A 19,088-nucleotide genomic window follows, 5' to 3' on the forward strand; every position below is an offset into this window, starting at 1 on the left:
ATGATACTTGAGAGAGAAATGAGTTTTAGCCTTGAAGATGTGAGGAATGATGAAGAAAGGAAGGAAATTGATACATAAGGGGAGGGGTTCACGGTTGCCAAGAGTTTACGGCCGTAAACTCTAGTTTGCATCCGTAAACTCCTTGTGATGGAGTTTCCGGCTCTCTTTAGCTAACACATCCCTACACACAATCCTTGAATGTACTAGGCTCTGAACACTCAAATAGACCCCTAACAATGCTAAAAGATAGCAGAAACAAGTCTGACATTTGATTGGATTGATTGGCTTTACCGGATAGAAATTTCGGGTTGTCACAACATCTTGCGGTTGCGGTTGCGGTAGCCAAATAGACTGCGGTATGGAGAACAGATTGTGGTAGGAGATACGGTTGCGGATCATCAAATTTAAGAGGGTCGCTTTATGTATCAACAACATACATTAAGTGTAACTATGTGTAGACTCATGCTTGTTGATATAGATCATTACTGACGCATAGTTTATTTGTAGATATAATGTAATCTATACCTACACATGTATGTGTGACTACAAGTAGTAAATATGTATAGGTAGAGTTATTTTGGTTTATCTGGAATGTCGATGACATGGCTGATGGCTTGGGAGCTGACGTAACTGATGACATGGATGCTGATGTGGTCGATAACGTGGTTGTTGACGTGGTCAATGATGTGGACTACACATGTCATAAAAATATGTGTAGACAAGAGTATTTTTATGTGTAGGTAATATTTTATGTGTAGGTATTGGTTTTGATATGTGTTGGTAAAAGTATATTTATATGTGGGTATTAAAAACGATATACATAGGGTAATACAAAATAAATGAAGATATTTGTATAAATAGAAACATATGCATTCAAAATAGCATTATAAATTGAAAATCGTCTAACGTAATAATTCAAACCACAAGAAATGACAAGTCTCAAAACTTGAAATACTTAAACTGCCGAAAGATCAACTCGGCATGAGTAGCTACTTGAAAATATTAAAAATTCTAGAATGTTCATTCCATATCATCATACATATCAATATTTTCATCATGAGACTGTCTTATCTGAGTGTGGTTAGATGTACCACACTCGGATGTACCACCATGAGATCGTCCTGATGATGTGCTAAGAGGAGGATGCATGATGTTTTTCTCAATCAATATTTGCTTCATAGCTGCATGTTCTCTTTTCATTGTTTCTAATTCATCCACCAAATCATCATAACTATGAAGTTTAGAATCCTTAGAAGAACCTGCGGTGTTACCAGCGACAACAGGATCACGTCCCCACCTGAACAAACGAACATAGCTTTGTCCAAGTACCTTCTCTAGAATCAACTTGTCACTCATTGATTCCAAGGAATTCTCGTTTCTAATTTTTTCATTTCTTCCTATTAGCATATAAAAATAAGACGATTACAATAAATAAATTATTTATCAAATAATATATATTCAACAGTAGAAGTGAGAAAGTAAACTTACATATTTTGCAGCCGTATCTGTAGATTTCCAACCTTTTTCTTCATCCCAATGTGTTAGCCGCCAAGTCTCAATATGACCCAATGAAGAATCCACATCATGTCCAAGCTCAATATGATAGCGTATTGTACTCTTCGACTCGTTTCTAGTCATCATTTTTCGCTTTCCGCAAGCAACAACCTTTTTTTTGCCATTTACTTCAAGGACATACAACCAAATAAAACTAACAAATATTAGACTGAATTCAATAATAATAAATAATTCAATAGTTCAAATATTTTTAAAATATTACCAAGTATTTTGATTCACACCACATGTCACATAGATACTCACGGTCTTCTTTGCTACGAATAAACCTTGGCAAAGAAGTAATCGTTTCTGAAAATTGAATGAAATGATGAAGATTCGTCGATGAATGATCTTCAAACGCTGCTTGATGCTGACTTGGATAAAAGATCGCCTTGAATTTTGTAACGCCCGCAGATCCGGGCTAGTCAATTTAGAGACAATAAGTGTCGAAAACGACTTTTTGACAAAAGATTATTTAGAATAAATATTATTAACCAAGTTGTAGAATATGTCACAAGGGTTCCGTACATATAAAGAACGCCGAAATCCGAGTTATAACGAAGAAGTTATGGTCCGTCGAAGTTTCGCGACAAAACCGGCACGACACTGCGCGACGTAAATAGTGATTTTTCGATAGAGTGATTTTTAGCCTTAGCGATCTAAACGAAAGTTGTAGAATACATTAAACCGAGGGCGTGCATAAAAAGAACGCCCAAATCTGACTTCGTATGAGGAAGTTATGATTTTTCTTAGTTTCGGCTTAGCAGTATGCAGCCTGGAGTTCGAATGTTAGATCGACCCATTTTTGGCCGACACAACCTAAACAATAATCGAAGATCTCGTTAATAGTAGCGTAACGATAAAAAGACAGACGAAAACGGACGTCGGATGAAGAAGTTATGAATTTTTAACGGACTATTGTTGTCCCGGCCTGTTAAAAATATAACTTTAAAAATAAATCAAAATTAGCCAACAAAGTCTAAATGAAAGTTATAGATTACGGTCCCACCTACGCGTGGATATAAAGAACGTCGAAAACGGAGCTCGTACGAGAAAGTTACGAAATTTAGAAGTTGGAGGTGGGCTGTTGCGAGAATCGATGACGTGGCACGATCTCAGCCGTTGCTTGCTGCCCACGGCCTCGCCTTCGGATGCTAACACATGTACTTCGGACGCCCAGCATAGCCAAGGAGTGCCGTGCGTATGAGCTACGCCCTGCGTAGAGAAGGAACGCGCTGCGTAGGAGGGCTCGGTCTCGGATGCTCCACGCCGCCCCATCATCTTCGGACATCTGGCAGTACGAACGCGCTGCGTACCCTCGTACGCCCTGCGTACCGAGGAACACGCAACATTCAGCAAAGCTACGCTCCGCGTACCTGCGAGGCTCAGCCTATAAAAGGAATGCGAGGGCTGCCGGATTTCATACACATTTCTCTCATTCTTTCTCTCTCTACTCTCTTTCTAGCCTACCCCTACCCCCAAAGCCTAGGGTACCCCCTAGCACCCGAAGGAAGCCCCGGAGCTCCCGAAGGCTCCGAGAAAAAGAGCTTTTCGGCTCGGAAACGCTGCTCCAGCGAAGCTCGGTTTTTAATAAAAATCCGCTGTAAGTGAGATATGCCTACCGTACTTTAAATATAGCTTATATGTAAATATAATATCGTTATTATGAACCTATAAATAAGATTTATCAGTGCTTCAAAGTCGTTATACTGATTGAACTACTTACGGGAGAGGTGTCTAGAATGGTCACGTTGGGTTTGGTTGTTGGATTTCAGAAAAAGCTATATGCCGAAATGGTCCTGCCTCCCAACTGTCCTGCCTGGCTGATCCTTACTTGATAGATCATGAAGTAGACTTTGAGTTAATGATGAATCTAGAATAATAATTAGTCGAAATAAATATTAGACTAAAACTTAGCGATAATAATGCTAGGTTTCGTCGAAGGAAAATAGAATCGTTAAAAGCAAAGCGCTGCCCGAGTTTGGAATCATCACTTTAACAAGTGAGTGCATAGTTACTTTCATCTTACACATAGATATGAAGTATTTTATATTGATTACATGTTATGTGTGCATATTATTTGAATACTTGTTGTCTATGTTGGATGAACGATTTCATACATGTTTTAAGTGATTTAAACTGTATATGTATTTTATATCTACAAATATGTTGGGTAAAACATGGGTAGATGAATGAGGAGGGATGAAAGAAGATATAAGTAAACATTGGTGACTATGGACTTAGTGCCTAAACCTTGACGACTATGGACTTAGTGCCTATCGTATAAACCCTGGCAACTATGGACTTAGTGCCTGCTGTATAAACCCTGGCGATTGTGGACTTAGTGTCTGTTGTATAAACCTTGACGACTATGGACTTAGTGCTTGTTGTATAAACCCTGACGACTATGGACTTAGTGCCTGTTGTATAAACCCTGGCGACTATGGACTTAGTGGCTGTTGTATAAACCCTGGCGACGATGGACTTCGTGCCTATTCCTTAGGATAATTCTTAGGAATGAATGAACGAGGGATAGCTGATTCTTAGGGTAGACCCTTAAGAATAAAGAAGATAATGGGGATGGGTAATTGGGTTCATTGTTTGATGATTAAACATAATAATTATATTATTGTGGGTTGAAAACCCTATGTACTCACCAGGTTTCGCAACCCGACCCACTCAGTTTATTTGTATCACATGTGTCGATATGAGGTTACATTACACTGAGGGATTAAGGAGATATAAATCACTAGTGATAATGAATGTAAGTTCTATTTATGCTTATGTTTATGTATTGACGATGACATCCTAATGTTTTAAAATGAATAAAAATACATTTTTTTCGGAAACGCTTTGATAACCTACTTATCATGTTTTTCTGGGAACAAATTCCGCAACACTTTTCTTTAAAAGGTTACTCTGATTTTCAAAATAAAGCATAAACAAATTGGTCTTTTCTGGCCGTGAAAATGGGGATGTAACAAATTCGGATTGAAATGGAATTGAATTTCGTTTTGAAATGTTTCTAAGGGTTTGAAAGCCTAAAAAATGCAGGTAAGAACTCTGATTTTTCAGAAGTGGGAACCCTAAAAACGGCTACATAGTTGCCTATTTATACTATGTGGCAGGAATAACAAGAATTGGGCGATGTGGGACATTGGGCATCGTTGAAGACACCATTGACGTGATGTAGGACATGTAGGCATCCTTCGTGGTGTTTTGCATGATATTTATCATCCTTGATTTGCACTGAAAAAGTGCCTAAAACGGGTTGACATCCTTGACGTCTGATGGGCGTCCTTCGCAAGTTCCAGCGTTTTTTGTAAGTCACCATTGCAACACGAAACTTCTCAATAACGTCCCAACGTCCTTCATGGCATCATTGACACTGTGTAGGACACCGATGGGGGTTTCTTCATTTTCCTGCTCTGTAATCTGCTCAGATGTTGACCTTCATCTTCCATGCACATTTTCGTGATTAAAATGCCAGAATCAATAGAAACACAAAACATGAAAGTTGTAGAAAATTTTCTCAAATTTATGAAACATCTTTCATCACTTCAATCGGAGCTCCAAAGCTTTAGATATGACCAAAACATTGAATAATGATCAATTTTCCCAACAACATTTTCTTCATTACTTTAACATTTCATCTCCCATGTTTCTTAGCTTCCATCTGCTCGTTTTCTTGAAGATTTCGCCACTTTTAGACTATATAATTACCTGTACATAATGTTCAACATTTTATCAAGGTAATGCCATTCTTGGGCAATCATACATCAATTCAACATATTTAATATCATTTAACACATTCATAAATTAGACTAATCAGCAGCTAAGGCCACTCCCTACACATCAACCATGCTGACCAAAAGTCCACATACTCAACCCATCCAAGATTTCCCTGGCCTCGTGCCGTCCAACTGATAGCTGGGTAACAGAGTCCAAAATCAATCGTCGACACCGACAATCTTGCATACAGACGCAAGGGCGAAATATAAATAATCAAAGGCTAAACTAACCTAGACATCCACTCGGCGCTAAAAGCCCTCCATCTAAACATATAAATAACTAAACAAATAGAATCGAGTCTGATCAACCCATCGCAAATTCAGAAATCATGACCAAAAGACCTCAATTACACATCTGACTTCCTGACAAGTCATGGCTAACTAACTACTCCCATTAGCGTAACCATGGTCAATATAAAAATATCGCGTGGCATTCAAGCTCCCAAAAACAACTCGGGTGCACAACCATCTGCCAAATCATCTAAGATACTTAGAACGAGTTGCATTACTGGTAACATAACTCAGACGAAACCTTCTTATAAAATGAAAATGGGTCCACAAATAAGAAACCCAATAATGAACTTCTAATATGCAACCATCACTACTAGAAAAACGACCTTTTACGAAGCGCAATGCGTGTCGTAAAACGCTCAGACGACGCGCAAATGCGTGTCAAGGAAGGCCCGGTCATAACGAGAGACGACACGCTTTTGCGTGTCGTCTATTTACGAGGCACATTTACGACGCGTATTTATGACACGCATTTACGACGCGCAGTTATGACACACAATGCATATCAAGGAAGGCCCTGTCATAAAGGAAGACGACACGCATTTGCGTGTCATAACCTTATGACGCGCGTGTTTATGACACGCAATGCGTATCAAGGAAGCACCTGTCAAGAAAGGTCATGTCATAAATGAAGATGACACACATTTTTGCGTATCGTAATTTTAAATGTTTAAAAAAAATATTATTTATAGATTTACTAATATTCAAATTAAATTTGCAATTAATGTCTCATAATAGAAAATAAAACATCATATACAAAAAATGCAATCCATTGCATAAAATTTAATGTCATACAAATAATCGTCCTATGGAAAGATAAAACAAATCAATAGAAGTTGTAACATAAATTTTCAAACTAATTAGATACAAGAAATATGAAAAACTTGAAATCCCTGAGATTAATAGTTCGAACAGAAGCTTCACGTAAAGATACATACAGTTGGACCAGTAAGAAAGGATGTTCCTGAATTCACAATAGCAGCACAAGAACATGTACACGATATCTTCTGCTAGAAGGTGTCGATCCAAAACTACTGTTGAAGGTTGTCACGATAGCTGTTAAGATTTAAGCATATATAACAAGAAACCAATCAGTAACTATAAGAAGTTAGATAGCGACATATCCAATTTAATTAGACGAATGAGAAACAATGGACTTTAAAAACTTACATGTAACAGGATGATCAAAGGCTTCATGGTATGAAAAGGATACATACACACACATGTTGGTACCAGCTCATGGTGCTCTAATTCCTCAACAGATATGACTGTGCTTGTATCCGTGTGAACCGTTGAATTATCTCTATATATGCCTAACCGCTTTGTAATTCGTACCCATCTGTGTACAAAAATACATTGTTCATGTTATTGTATCTCACATCAGTGCGACACTATCATATAAGTGTCTATATCTGTCGGAATGTTGGAGTCTCCCACATATTTTTGGATATTTTTATGAAACAATCGTACCTGGGTAACTAGGGCATAGAGTGGTAGGGTGTTATAGCTGCATAAGAATTGGCCCACAAACCTGGATAATGGAAACAAGAGATAAGAACAATAGATAAGAATATTAAGAGGTTTAATTTTGTATGAAATCCGTGTCAAAATTGAAAGGAACTTTATTCAAACCCTAAAAACAGGAGTATGTACACGAGCATGTGGTTCTTGATGAAACAAGAATTATAACTGAATTGCCACTGGAATAACAAAAGTTCATAGGTGATGTATAAATATATGTTAAGGGATTAAGTAGAAGAAATTACCCAGAACCAAAAGAAAGAAGCTAGCTCAAACGTGTTTTGCATACGAATTGATCATGAGTTATGAAGTTGTGTTATTAGCCCTAAAAACAAACACTTGATGAAAATGAAGAATCAAATGGAAGGAAACTACACAAACCTGGAAAAGAATAAAATGGATTAACTTGAGCAAAAGTTCTGGCTTTTTAAACCAAAAGAGTTCATCTCGAGGCTTTAACCTTCTTTCAGCAAAAGAAGCCTCCTGTATTTGCAGCACTTTCAAGTGCGAAAGTAGCAATAACATGTTGCAGTTATGTCCCCACAAGCAAAACAAGTTGAACATAAACACACACAGTTAGAATATGAAAAAGGCCAATAGCTAACAATGATAAAAGTGACTTCTTACAGTAATAGGAATGATAGCAATCCAAAAATAAAGATTCGATCTTGCAAGCAAGGTACAATTATTTAGTTCATCTGTGCAAAAGACGTGAACGCCCTCACCATTGAAAATTACCCTAGAAAGCTTGTTCAGTGTAAAATTAATACCTTTTACGTTAAAGAGCATAAAGGCCACCACAAATTCCCAGAGTGGACCACTGCAAGGAATCAAGAAAGCAACTTTATATTAATGAAAAAGAGTAAGAACTAAAAAATATTTACTGCAGATGTGATAGAAATATAGAATGAAAGCTCCTTACCTTACTCCAACTATTCTTTGAAATTCTTCTTCCATGGATCGAATCATATAACTGTGAAAATCATATTTTGATGTGAGGTTGTGGTTCTGCTAAGAACAAGAAAAACAAACAACTGTGAACAATAATTTCAAGGTACAAGATTCAAAAATAAGGTTTATGGCATAATTTGAACACCTATATTGCAATTCAATTAAGGGGACCCAACTTAATATATTACAACGTTAAAGGTGTACTACAGAAATATACGATTTAAACAACTTAGCATAAGTTAAGGTTTCATACCATGATGAAGGCTTTACCCAGAGTAAGGTAATGTGCACGAACAACAGAACGCCCAAATTGTCTAAAAAAACATATCTGTAAACCAATTTAAACAAAAAATATATGGATCATAGTTAATGTAACTAATTTCTTGTAAGTTATAATAATTGTTAATGGGAAAATAAGGGTATAAAAATGTAATGTACTTAACATCCAAGTAACTAAACCATTTGTAAGGAAAGGGTTGGATGAGTGAAATTTGACCATAGTTGACTGCCTCCGCATTGTCTCATCTCTTGATATTTCTGCACAAGTAAACAAGTTGTTACTAAATAACATCATCTAATATGATTAAAAACAAAAACAATTGTTATATTCAAGAATGATTATTAACTAGATATATAAGTACAAGTGTATAATACCAGTTAGCACATCATGTCTATCCACTTCATTATCTACCTGAAAAACACCAATGCACTTACTTACTTTGATAATTAATAATCCGCTTCACAAATGGCAATAAACACAACACTTGTATGAACCCGTCCAGAATTTTTCGTCACAGGCACTCGCTGCAAAAAAAAAAAAAAAGTTCACCAGCTGAACAGAGGCATGGTATTAGTAACCATAACCTACCAGCACTCCGTGAACTTCAATCTCAAATTTAAGCTTTCTTGAAATATAGGTAGCAATGATAGATACATATTCAAGGACGAACAACATGTTTGTAGACTATAATAAGGTAAGATCTGTGCTCCCTTGATTCCTAACTACAATATAGGATTGTGGATATATATCAGTTTGAGATTTAATTATTAAATATAAATATATAATTTCAGCCATAAGAAGAAAGGGTATACTCATAGAAAACATGTTAAACCATGGATTAAAACAAGTCTTGCTCTGGGTTCTCGAACGAAATCCCTACCTTTCTCATAATATCATTCAAGGATAAAAACGTTCAATTTTAGGTTATATTTTTTTGGGTTTTGATTTGGAAATTGGTTTAATTTTAGAGTTTAAGATGAAGGAGATGAAGACAAGGGTAAAATAGCCATTTTAGACTTACACTTTAGGGATCACCTGTGCAACAAATCAAACATCTAGAAAAAAAAACCATAACTTTTGACATACCACAGGGATGAAAGTTGTAATTTAGTTAAAACAAATATTAATTCATATAATTTTGTTTTACAGGTTGATATTGATTTTGAAAAAGAACCCATTGGAGATGGGAAAGATGGAAAGAATGTTTAGTATAAAATAGTACTTGCGTTACATTGTAATTCCATCCAGAATCAAGTTTTTAAGTAGTTTTACCTTTGGCAGCAAGAAATCGACAAGTAGAGGTAATTGATTATTGATAGACCTTCAAAAAAAATATCCACAGAAAATTAGCTTATTAAATATAATTATGAATTCCATACATTTAAATAATGATCTATTTTTAAATAAAGTGATCTACAGGTGTTTGGATGTGCATTGTAATATAATAATATTCAATAATTGGAATCATATAACATGAGGCAATGTTTTAAAGCGTAATTACTTATCATTTTCAAAGGTGATGAATATTGGTAAATTTTTCGTTATTTGAGGGGTATATGAGTAATTTCACTGACTATTTAAACCTTAGTTGAAAAATACTCATAAATTACCCGAACATTGCAATCTTCTTTTAAAATACACATCCAAACATTATAATATTTTCCAAAATACATGTCCAAACACCATAGAAGTGTAACCATTTTGAATAATTTTTGACCATTTTAAATTCACATATTTACGTAAATGGGTAGAAATTTATTAAGTATAAATAGTAACTAACACATCAAAATCAACAAGCAATTGGGATTGATCTGTTACCTCTCTTTCATTACACATGGGGATCTGAACAAGTACCATGTGGAAACTGGAAGCATCTTCAATTTCATAAGCTTCACCATTAATTGTTGGTTTTATGCTATTGAACTTGATCCAACAAGCATTCACCAGCAACCAATTAACCTCTGCAGACATGGATACAAAAGTACAAAATCACTATGAACTCCAAAATGGACAAGAACATAGGAGTATAAAAGTAAATTACTAATTACTAAGAAATAAATAAAATCAACATTAACCAAAAGGAAAAAAACTCAACCAAATTGGTGTCCTTCATCTATGATCCAATCCTGCAAAATGACTTAACAGCATTCTCCCTCACACAGGTTTTTACATTGAAAACAAGAAAATATTATAGGCATTCATATCAATGAGGATCTCAAATCAATTTACTTACATATAGCCTTCATCTTTTAAAGTACTAGTTTTAGATTCTTGTGGCTTAAGAATTAAGAAGACCCTTCCATAAACTAATTAGTTGTAGTTAGTTCTTCATTAAAGTTCTCTTTCATCCCTGAGATAGATTGACATACATCAAAAGCTATAACTGACTTGGGCATTTTGTCAAACACATGGAAGGCATAAATGATTTTAACCAATCTTCATCATAGCACATGCATATATCGTGATAGTATATTTCTAAAACCTATGTAATAAAAAAATACACAAAAAATCTACAAATGATAACATACTTTACTATGTATGATGAGAAGTATCAGACCTAGTGCTTCAGTGAACAGAAAGAATGATTGAACCAGTGTCCCACACCTAAATCTCGCTTTCTCAAACACACCCTTACAAAGGAAGAAAAAAGAAAATATATCTCATCACTAAAATTACTAATTTGCCCTTACAAAATCATATGCCAAATAATTCTTAGCACAAATACACATTAGAAAGATAAAGAAAGAGAACAAGAAGAAGACAATCCCAACAAATAATAGAGGATCTTTGACAAGATCAAGTATATTTACCTTCCTGAAAAATTCAAGAGCCTCTTCATTAAGGTTACAGAGATCTGTATAGAGTTGGATTGCTGTTAAAAGAACCCCATGATGCTTTTCTTTAAGTAGGGAACCCCATGCTGCCTGTAATTGTAAGAACTTGTGTGAGTATGATTCTATGAAGTGTGAAATGTGAGAATTAGATGAAACATCCTTGAGAGATCATGAAATGAAATGAATGTTAACATCAGCTTACTTTCTTACGAATATTTGGATCTCGAAATTGCAGCAATCTTTGAACTTCAGGTGCAAGATCATGAGCCATTTCTGCAGAACCTATATTACCCAAATCACAAAGAGCTAGTCCCACAATGTACTGATTGGTGTGGTTAAGATCTCTGCAGATGATGAAAAAAATGTGTATATATCCATTACATTCCAAGGTTGCTATATGTATCCAAATTTATTTGGTCATCATCAACAATGCTTGTTTCGGGACCTGCAAGGATGCATATATCCATTACATCAACCATTAGTTCTGATAGTACATAAAAAATATCTAAGATGAAAAAGCATGTGTATACCTTCTCAGTACTGTCCATGGCGATTGGTCACATTGTCGGTGTATGTGAGAATTGAATTTTTTTAAGAACGATTGAGTTGTGGAGAGTGAAGCCGAGTTGATCTTCGAAGAGCGGCGGAGCCCGGAGAAAGGAGGCGGAGTAGCAGCAGTGGATTTAGGGTTGAAGAGCTGGGATGTTTGGTGTAAGAGAAATTGAAATTATCGCCAAAATAAACCCTAATTCAGAGCTTGAAGGCGACAAAATGGAGAAAGGGATAAATATTGGCAGCCACACTATTAGGGTTTCTTGGGTACAACATACGAAGGAGTAGATGGAGAAGCAGTAGATGCATCAGGCGGGGTTTTATAACTTTTAGGGATTTCGTTTCCCTTTAAACGCGCCTTTCATTAAAATTATAAAACGACATACTTAAACGACGCACTTTTTACGACCGGCGCCCTCCGTGTTTTTTTTTGTTCTGACACTAATTTCAGGGCACGCATAAATGCGTGTCCTCTATCCTTCAAATTTTAGAAGAGATGACATTATTTTTAGGGCGCATGCTTTTGCGTATCGTAAATCACCGCGTGTCATTGTTTGCGCATCATTAAAGGGCTGTTTTCTAGTAGTGCATGACTTTTCCAACCAGTCGACATCCTACAAATGCCCGACATCTCATGCAAGTCACTGAGCCACCAATGACAACACCATACTGCTGAAACACCCTACTATACCACACGACTAACAAACCAACACACGTGTCACACCCCCGAACCAGACGGCGGAAACGTCCGAGGGCTCGCGTGACTTAAATTGAAATATCATCACAATGAATATACATGAAACATAACACATTCATCACCAATCATTACATAGTGCAACTGGCATTGTTTACATCAAGTACAAGGTTTACATTACATGATTCCAAAATATAAAGTGTTTGGTGATTAGCAACTACAAAAGAAACTTTCAACACACTGGATGCTTCCTTGTCTAACGATTACTTGAGAATACAAGTTATTTTGAAAACGGTCAACATATATAATGTTGGTGAGTTCATAAGTGTGTTTGATGTAAAATGGTTTATGTCATTCGTAAAACCCAGAAAATCCGATATTTTATGTATTAAGACTTTTCTTGAAAATGTTGTGATGATCCTGTAAGTATATGCGTGAATGATTTCAAAACATGAATAAATGAGAAGTTTTGCATTATAATTTTTGAAAGTACAAATGAGCATGATTGATTTCCCCGGAAAACCTGATGTTTTCCGATAAAAAGTTATGATGGTTTTACATTATTGTATCGTCACATCGAATGAATATGATTTCCCTTGATTACTTAAATGATATCGGATTTCTACGTGAGTCATTATAACCATGCATGATAATGACTAGTTCGTCTGTCTTGGCATTCTAATGAACACCGAAATTGATCTTAAGATTTTGTCACCCTAGACTGGCCGAGTCTAACTGTAGCGAACAGCTTAGGTGTGGGGGAGTCACCCCCGTATAGATCTATACACAAACTCTCGCTCTCCCTCCAGGAGACTTTGATTACAACTACAGACTACAACCGACACTTATTGGTGTCACCCGTTATTACTCACTTAATCCACATGAATTTGATTAACCTTGATTAATGACCTGATTTTAGTTTACTTGAAGAGAGGGTAAGCCTAACAGACGAGGAGAAGAGGACTACTAGGCCCTACCAATTTCGTATCTTATTTAAGGCTGTCGAGTATACGAAAAGCGTGTTGGCCCATTTCGCATATGATTTATTTGGACCTTACTAGTAATGCTTATGGGCCACTGAGGCCCAATAGCATGTAAAAACCATTGAGGGTCCCTTAAGCATGTAATTAGGTCACAGGAGGCCCAATAATATGTATTATTTATGTTGGGCCCAAAAGTCATGTTAATGAGTCACGAAGGCCCAATAAGCATGATTAGAATCTCTCAAGCCCAACCATTAGAATGTTTAGTTGGTTTGTATAGTATGAATGTTGCGAGTTGTTTAATCGATATGTCGTAAAAATCACGAATTTGTTTTATAACGATTCATAAATTTATAAAAATAGTTATTTTTCTATTTAAAACCCATAAGTTATAAAGTTTTGTATATTTTGACCCAATTATTTTATTATTAACATAATTGACCAAAAACATTTTTTTGACCTATTCAACCCCTTATTTTGTAAAGTTGGCAATTTTAGTCCTTTTTATAAAAAAAATGACATATTAGGTCCTTGAACTATTTTTCTTGACATTTTTGACCCAAACACTTATTGAAATAATGTTTTAAGCCCAAAAGTAAATTTTCGGAAAGATTCAACCCTTTTGTTAAAAGACTTGCATTTTAATCCACCTTTTTCGCAATTTTTACACTTTTTACCCAAAATCCAAAATCTTTGTATTTTCAATCCTTTTTAGCAAATAAGGTCATTTTAACCCCAGAAATAGATTTAGTTACTTTTCTACCCACTGTTTTGAGAAATTTACCATTTCAGACCCCTTAAAACCATATTTTTCACAACTTTGGGCCTATGGGTCGAAAAGCCCAAAATTTTAGCCCAATAAGCTACAAATTTCATTTTTAGTCCTTTAAAAAACATAATGTTCATAGAAACTTCCATTTTAACTGTTTTGACCTTTTGAGTCTTGTAAAAACCGTAAATGACAACTTTTTCCCCAAACTTTTGTTTATTTGACAAAAATAGTCCAATAATGAGTTTTATATTGTAGTGTGTTATTTTAAAGTTTGTATAGTAGTTTATCTTGACATGTTAAGTGAAATATGACCTAGATCACATAATTTTCCTTCTTGAACTATAGATCTCGAAATATCTTTCATTTTTAGCACATATTTACCACAAACACACAAGAAATCACACATAACATACAAATACACATAGATCTTCACATTTTACTTGTATTATCCCCCATAAATCATATGAAAACCGAAAATAGAGGGGTATAAACTCATCTTTGCTTTTTGTTTTCGATTTGAAGAAAGAAATGGAAGAGTTTGATGTTATCTTCGGCCCTAGAAAGCTTCTTGAGAAGACTTTGGCTTAGATAGGTTCTAAGAAGCATGATCATGAAATTTCATGAGTTAGAAGGAGATTTATAAAAGGATGAAGAAACTAAACCATGGATCTAAGTACAACTTACCAAGGATAATGATTTCTTATGGAAGAACCTCCTTGAAATGCCCTAGATCTCGAAATTTTGATGGAGGAATGAAAGTGTTCTTGAGGGAATTTGGAAAGAGTTTGAAATGAATTATGTGTGTGTGTGTCTACCTTCGGCCGAGAGTAGGAGAGAAGAGGGGAGAGATAAATAGATGAAGTGATGGTGCATGAGGAGGAGAGGATGGTGCATGGATACCCAAAATGTAAAGATTAGGTATCTAACCCTCAATAATTCACTTCTCTCCCCTTTTTTATTAATCTCATGGGTGTGGGCCGAGAATTGGGCTAGGGAAAAGGAGTTGAGTAATTTGGGCCATTAGTTGCCCTAGTTCGAAATCATAGGCCCAATGATTTTTAAAAGAGTGCGTTTTACGGCCCAATAAAGCTTATTAGTTTAGTTAAGGCCCATTAGGGTAATTTATTTCATTTTAGGCCCATTATGGCCCAAAATGTTAAATTTTATGAAAGTGGGTTGAATTAGAGCCCAATTACGAGTTCTAAGCCCAAAATAGTCACATTGGAAGTTTATTGGCCCATTAGGCCCAATAAGGAAATCCTAATCCATAATAGACTTAAACCGGGATTTCTAGGGTTTCAACTTTACTTGATGAATCTAGGTTTGAATGTGCTTCCATAGGTTGAATTTCAAGCATAACATGAATTAGGGTTTACGAGTTTACAGTAGATAATGTTTACAAGAGTACAAAATTTCCTAGCTAGAATGCTAGTTGTGACATCATCCCCCCGTTAGAGGGAATTTCGTCCCGAAATTCTCTTTTTGAAGCTAGATTTGAGAATGCGAGAATAGGTGAGGGTACTTTTGCTTCATCTGGTCTTCGCGTTCCCATGTGAATTCCGGTCCACGTTTCGCGTTCCACCGAACCTTCACTATTGGAATGCGACTTTGCTTAGTAAGCTTCACCTCCCTGTCCATGATTTCAGCTGGTTCCTCGATGAACAGAAGATTCTCGTTGATTTTGATTTCTTCCAATGGAATGACGAGAGTTTCGTCGAACAGGCACTTCTTCAAATTGGAAACATGGAACACAGGGTGTACACTGCTGAGTTCGGTAGGTAGCTGCAGTCTATAAGCCACGGGACCGATTCGGGCAAGAATCTCGAATGGTCCAATATACCGTGGGTTTGGTTTTCCCCGTTTCCCGAAACGAATCACCCCTTTCTAGGGAGAGACTTTTAACAACACCCGATCCCCGACTTGAAATTCCAAGGGCTTTCGCCGTTTATCAGCGTAGCTCTTCTGTCGGTCGCGTGATGCTTGAAGTCGAGCTTTGATTTGAACTATTTTCTCTGTCGTTTCGCGTATGATTTCTGATCCTGTTAATGCATTGTTTGGTGTCTGCCCTCTTGCCAGTTGAGTGTCGCTTACCTCTGTCCAACACAACGGTGATCTACATTTACGACCATATAATGCTTCGAAAGGAGCAACTTTGATGCTTGTGTGATAACTGTTGTTGTACGAAAACTCAATTAAAGGTAAGTGGGTATCCCACGACCTTCCAAAGTCTATCACACATGCTCGAAGCATATCCTCAAGCGTTTGAATGGTTCGCTCACTTTGACCATCCGTATGTGGGTGGTAAGCAGTGCTCATGTCGAGTTGTGTCCCCATAGCCTTCTGTAGCGATTGCCAAAAGCGTGAAGTAAACCTACTATCTCGATCTGAGATGATAGATATTGGTACTCCATGGAGTCTCACAATTTCCTTGATGTAGATTCTTGTTAGTCGCTCCATCTTGTATGTCTCCTTTATTGGCAGGAAATGGGCGGATTTTGTCAACCTGTCGACTATTACCCATATGGTATCCAATCCATCTGTTGTCTTGGGTAATTTGGTCACAAAGTCCATAGTAATCCTTTCCTATTTCCACTCGGGTATTACCGGCTGTTGTAATAGTCCCGAGGGCTTTTGATACTCTACCTTCACTTTAGCACAAGTGAGGAACTTGCTAACGTATGTGGCAATCTCTGCCTTCATGCTAGGCCACCAATAGCATTGCTTGACTTCGAAGTTCTTTTCCATTCCACGTAACGCTTCGCTCGTTCTGTTTTCTGTCTTCATGGCGTCGAACTGGGTTGCTTTGATTTGTGAGGACAGATGGGATTGGATGGTTATTGAAAGAGTCTTCACACGACGATTTGAGTATTCTTTCCGACTCAAGGCATCAGCTACCACGTTAGCCTTGCCTGGGTGGTACTTGATTTCGCACTCATAATCGTTTAGCAGCTCAACCCATCTTCGCTGCCTCATGTTTAACTCCTTTTGATTTAAAATGTGCTGGAGACTCTTGTGGTCGGTGAAAATGGTGCACTTGGTACCATAAAGGTAGTGCCTCCAAATTTTCAAGGCGAAGACCACAACTCCCAATTCGAGATCATGGGTGGTATAATTCACCTCATGTGTCTTTAGTTGTCGGGATGCATAAGCTATCACCTTACCACGCTGCATGAGTACACAGCCTAAACCCTGATTCGAAGCATCGTAGTAAACTACGAAGTCCTCTGTTCCCTCTGGTAGTGATAGTACTGGTGCACTACAGAGGGCTCGCTTCAGAGTTCGGAAGGCAACCTCCTGCTTTTCTGTCCATTCAAATGGTACCCCCTTTTGTGTAAGCATGGTAAGTGGCTTGGCTGTTTTGGAGAAGTTCTGAATGAATCTCCTGTAATAGCCTGCGAGACCTAAAAATTGACGAATTTCTGTGGGTGTCGCTGGGACTGCCCATCCTTCAATGACTTTGATCTTAGAAGGGTCCACATGTATCCCTTCTTGACTGACAACATGACCCAAAAAGTTTACGTTACGGAGCCAGAACTCACACTTAGAGAGTTTTGCGTATAACTTTTCGGTCTGTAGGGTTTCCAAGATTTGCCGGAGATGTCGGCCATGCTCCTCTTCACTTCGAGAATAGACCAGGATATCGTCGATGCTGTGGTGTAATCACTTAAACAACCTTATGATCAATATAGAAGTACCCTCTGAGTCTACACACTCCATGATCAATATAGAAGTACCCTCTGAGTCTACAATATAGAAGTTGTCGGAGATCTCTGACAGTGATGCCTGATACTAAGAATCACCTAATGATCAATATAGAAGTACCCTCTGAGTCTACACACAAAAATCCTTAAGTTGGCCAAAAGTCAATTTGGTTAAAAGTCAACGGTCAAAGTCAACCCCAGTTGACCTTCCATGTCGTGGCCACCCATAGGCCACACCGTGGAAGCTACACCATAAAACAGTCATGGTGATACCAGTCTCCACATTGTGGCAAACATGCTGCCATGCTGTGGGAACTGTGCTCTAACAAGTTAATGAAATAAGCTCTTAACCCTTAACCCCATGAACCACAAATCTTAAATCTGAACCTTCTCAAGGTCTAGATGGATATATTTTCCAACTTTATCTATTAAGATATCCTAATAACCCAAGATCTCAAATCCTAATCTCTTAATGGTTGCAACCATTGCATGGACAACAAACTTAGCCATGAAAGTCTCATTTCTGACCACTACCATGGTCTAGAATTCAAATGAGGCACACAAAGGTTCGGGAATTCACTCAAACTCCAAGAACAAGAAGATATGGACCAAAAAGCTTATACAATGACCTGGAACTAGATCTAGAGATCTAATGAGCATTGTGAAGAATTTATACCTCAAAAAGTTTAGGAATGTGATGAAGATGCAAGATCTAAGCTGGAACCAAGCACACAAGCACCAAAATAGACTCCTTCTCCCTTCAATCTTCATAAAAGTGGATTTACACACACCAAACACATATATGGAGGCTAGGGTTTGGATGAGATAGGATCTCAGAGGGTAAAGGCTACAAAATAAGAAAAAAACCTAGGAATTAGTGCCTTTAAATAGGGTACAAACCCAGAGATCTAGGGTTTGCACCAAAATAGGCGCCCCACCGTGGCCAAAACCTTTCCACACCATGTCATCCATTATGAGTGCGCACCCCATTTCGACGATGTCACGTCGTGACACCTAGTGTGCCACTCCGTGGCCAAGCTAAAGATCCTCAAAATAAGATTCGTAATTAAATTAAACTCGAAATAAATATACCTGGAAAAACGGATGTTACAGTTTGTATGAAGTTCTAGAAGGGTTCTGGAAGCCTTCCTTAACTGATAAGGA

The 19,088-nt window shown here is 37.1% G+C and overlaps 1 pseudogene; it reads right to left on the reverse strand.

Annotated features, from left to right (window-relative positions):
- Positions 1–1,020: 1,020 nt before the first annotated feature.
- On the reverse strand, positions 1,021–18,914 carry LOC145113782 (MLO-like protein 11; annotated as a pseudogene).
- Between the last annotated feature and the right edge of the window lie 174 nt (positions 18,915–19,088).

The sequence above is a fragment of the Lactuca virosa genome, chromosome 5, assembly GCF_052849685.1.
Source record: "Lactuca virosa cultivar CGN04683 chromosome 5, Lactuca_virosa_CGN04683_v6, whole genome shotgun sequence".
Lineage (NCBI taxonomy): Eukaryota > Viridiplantae > Streptophyta > Magnoliopsida > Asterales > Asteraceae > Lactuca > Lactuca virosa.